Here is a 4,337-nt window from a genome sequence, read left to right on the forward strand (position 1 = left end):
AAACTTCGAAAATTTCAGCCCTCACACTGTGTGAAAGCTCATCTCCTCAGGACTCAAGAGGTCTGTACACTTTGAAAATCTTGAAAATCAGGGTTCAACCCTCCAGCACAAAGCCTAAAGTCCAACCTCCTGACAAAAACTGTCGAGTCAAAACTCAAGTTAAAAATTAAAGCTGCAAGCAGCGTTGGACGGGTCATCGCATCCTTGCTGGTCGGCGAATCCACGCACGTCCACCAGGTGGCGCTGCGACCGAGAGTGCATGTCGGCCTATGGATGTGATCAGGACTGGACTCTGATCACACATGTAAAGTTTGAGGCAGATTGGAGCATGTTTAGGGCAGTTACACAGCAGTTGATGTTTCATGGCGAAGCATCAGAATTCACGAGGCCGCCATGGCCACGCCCTCAGACTTAAGGTGAGCATTTTGATAACTTTTGATCACCCATGCCTGGCAGTACATCCTGGCCGAATTTCAGCTCTCTCGCTGTTACCCTATGTGAGTTTATAGCTTTTGAAAATGTACAAAAATGACCCAAAATCGTCAAAAAGTATGACATATAATTCAAAATGGCCGACTTCCTGTTGGGTTTTGGGCATGGGTGTCAATTACATTTTTGTGTGTCTTGACGAGTTACATATGCCTACCAAGTTTCATAATTCTAGCTGAACGCGTACTGGCCGTAGTAACTGTTTGAAATTTTCCAGGTGGCGCTATGGAGCCATTTTCCCACACACATGCGCAACTCCCATAAAATATCAAATTTTTCGCCAGTCCTGATGAGCATGCCAAGTTTGACGCGTTTTGGGGTATGATAAGGCCGCCAAAGAGGCAATTCAAAAGACGGGAGAAAAAATAAAAATAATAATAATAATAATAATAATAATAATAATAAACCCGACGAATTCCAATAGGGTCTTCGCACCATTCGGTGCTCGGACCCTAATAATAAATAATTCCTTGCATTCCAATAGGGTCTTCGCACCGTTGGTGCTCGGACCCTAATTATTTGGCAGTGATTTTTGTGGTTAGGTGTTATGGAGTCACAGGAGTGCCACAAAGTATAAATCTGGTCCAAAAAAAAAGGAAATAAATGTGTAAATCTAAAGAGAAATAAATAAATCTGTTAAAAATCAGGAAACAAATGTGTAAATATAAAGAGGAATAAATGAAAGAAAAATAAATATATTTAAAAAATAAGGAAATTAATATGCAAATATAAAGAGGAATAAATACAAAATAAATAAATATGGAAATATAAAGGTAAATGTTGCCTTTTCCCCTTTCTTTGTTTTTTCCTCAGTGAAATGCAAATGCTTTTACAAATATATTTATGCATTTATTCATTCTTTTATTTATTCCTTTTTATATTTACATTTACACACACAGATACATATATATTTCCTTATTTAAGATTTATTCTTTTACTCATTCCCCTCTATATTTACACATTTGTGTCATGATTTTTTAACAGATTTATTTCTCTTTAGATTTACATATTTATTTCCTTGTTTTTTTCACAGATTTGTATTTTATTGCAGCACTCCTGTGACTCTGTAAGATATAACTTTCATTTCAAGCATTCTGCTTCAAATATCGCAAATTTACCAGTAGTTAAGTAGTTTACCAGTAGTTAAGTGGTTAGGGAAGTTGATCCCTAATGCCAGAAAATAAAGTCTCCCAATCAACTATAAGACAACTTTAATTAGAAAGCACTGACAATTCCATAATAAGTTTTATTAGCTAATTGACGTATCTGAACTGTCATCCTTGATCACAAACCTCCTCTAAAGTTCTCCCAAAACATTTAAGGGAAAGGGTTAATTATGTGCATTCGCAGTGAGTGAGTTATAATCTATGCGTGGCTTTTAATATAAAAAACTGCAGAAAGACTGTCCTTGAAAGACTTGCATACAAACAACTATCATAAACATATCATTAAACAAAATACCAAAACATACACCAAGGTTCACAGAATTATCTCCTTTTATTGCAGAAAGCAGTCCAGTCACCATTAGGCATACTAGGAATGAAATAAAGGAATGAGCAAGTAGCCTGCACACACCTTGAGCCTTTACACTGATATTATAAACTCCATACGCTGTCAGTTTTAATATTGCCAGAAAAAATTCATACCAACGCAACTAGAACCCTGTTGTGTTTTTAACAGCATGGTAGTGTTCAGTATCAGCTTTCATTGTACTAATGGTGGAAATACCACATGTGGTCGCAGTGTGATGTATTACACAGTAACACAGCACTGTGCTGTTAACGTTCCCTTGGTGAACACATGAAAGAGGTACAACAGCACACAATAATACAGCACGCATCACACATCACCGAAAAACAAAGGGAGAGGCTGGTCAAACAGCAGAGAAAGAAATATTATCTAGAAGCAATAAAAGCTGTAGTGGCCAGTTTCTCTTTCTGAGTGATGAAAAAATTAGTTTTCCTTTTGGGAAATTCACTTAATCATGTTTCATCAGCTGTTTAGCTTAGTGCAGAATGGAAACTGCTGGAACCAGCTAGCCTGGCCAAATGTAATACACACCAGTATAGACCTGTTTATTTAAGCTGTAGAAAATATTAAAGTAAAAAAAAAGTTTCTCAAAAGAGATGAGTCACTTCCCTGACTCTCTGTTGGTTGTATTAAAGTCCAGGAATTCACTGCTCAGGGAACAAATAAATGAAGAAAAAACTTAAACCATAGCTTGCTGCTTTATCTGATTTCAGCACAAAGTAAGCAGACTAGATTTAAAATGTTAGTTTTAAAGGTGCTGTCAGTTTGATTTTGTTTACATTTGACAGTCAGGTTATCTCTTTCTGGTCTTTAATAGCTATGCTAACTAGCAGCTAGCCATAGTTCCATGTTTACTATATGAAACAATGCAAGCAATGTTTTTATTTAACTTTCAGCAAGAAACTGAACACGCATACCTTGAAAAAAGTCAAATTGTCCCTACAACTGATTTTCATGCAGTCTTAGTCAAATTAGACCCACTGTGCTGTCATGAGCATATAAACATACTGAATGAGTGCAGCCAAATCCTGAACTGAATATGTAAAATCCCTAACAGAACCTAGCAAAAGCTGTTGTAGTAGTTAAAACACTACAAGTTTAATTCCTGAAACAGCCTCGTCCAACAATACAGAATTGAACACCCATTTCTCTTCTATCATCCCCAAAAAATCCTCCAAGCACAGTATCATTGTTAGACACAGTATAATCTAAATCAAATCCAAATTCAGATAAATGATCCTCACACAGCGTCACAATACTGCAAAACTGTGTGTAACATGTTGGTTTTATCAGTCTAGTATATCCCATATTCCACCCCAAACCCACAAACCAGAGCTGAGACATGCTATGGTCTATAAAGAAGATTTAAAGTCATGTTCTTAAATCTCGAACTGATCTGAGAGCCAAATGGTTGCTCCAGTGAATGACATCATATCAACAGTGATTCTGATTGTTTTATCATCCTTTCCTGAACTTTGGCATCTCAGCTGTGAGGTCACTTTTTAATGAAAAGACTGATTGCCTGGATAATTATTTCAGGCTGGTATTGGTTAATTTATCTCTGAGAACTACATGCAAAATATAAAGATCAAATCAAATCAAACCAAAACTAAACCAAACCTATTTCTAGAAGCGAGGATGAAGAATAAGCTTCTTGGATGAACAAGCAGAGCAGAGGCACAGCATGAAACACGTAAAATTGCTCTGTATATTATAGGGAGAAGGAAACAGATTTTAAAAGTTATTCAATGAAATGAGGAGTGGAGACATGACAAAAAATGAGAAGGAAAGCAGCTTTAGGACAATCAAGGAATGCAAGGTGCACTGGAGCAGATGAGCAAAAGTCAGTAAAGAGGAACAACTTGTTTCTTTCTGCTTGCCTTTCCCTCTGGGATCACTCACACTCATTTTCCCGAAGGACATTGTACATGTTGACGGTGAAACCAGATGGTTCATCGTCCTTCCGTCTCGGATGTCCAAACCCCTCATCTTCATCATCCCCATCTCCGTCCTCATCATCATCTGCATCCCGGTCTTTCTCTTCCTCTGGCTCTGTGCTAGATTCGCCGTCCTCCTCATCGTCCCTCTCTCCTGTTCCTTCCTCCTCTGTCAACCTTCCTTGAAGAGCCATGATCTCCGGCAAGTCTGGGTGATTTTCCCAATGCTCTGTAGATCATAATTAAGCCTCAAAATTAAATCCATTCTACCTAACTGCCATTTTAATTTCTCAAACGCATTTGACCCTGAAAAGAGGAGACATAGAGGAGCCTCTCTTACCTCTCAGGCAGCTGTAGCCTGGTGGTCTGAGGCAGAGGCAC

At 38.0% G+C, this 4,337-nt stretch overlaps 1 long non-coding RNA gene across 1 annotated transcript; it reads right to left on the reverse strand.

Moving 5' to 3' along the window:
- Nucleotides 1-1,967: 1,967 nt before the first annotated feature.
- Nucleotides 1,968-4,337, reverse strand: LOC129348386 (uncharacterized). The gene is made up of 2 exons (XR_008600919.1): nt 4,297-4,337; nt 1,968-4,185 (listed from the first exon to the last, which is right to left on the reverse strand). It is a non-coding gene; the product is annotated as an uncharacterized LOC129348386 (long non-coding RNA).

The sequence above is a fragment of the Amphiprion ocellaris genome, unplaced genomic scaffold (genome assembly GCF_022539595.1).
Source record: "Amphiprion ocellaris isolate individual 3 ecotype Okinawa unplaced genomic scaffold, ASM2253959v1 Aocel_unscaffolded118, whole genome shotgun sequence".
In the NCBI taxonomy this organism is placed as follows: domain Eukaryota; kingdom Metazoa; phylum Chordata; class Actinopteri; family Pomacentridae; genus Amphiprion; species Amphiprion ocellaris.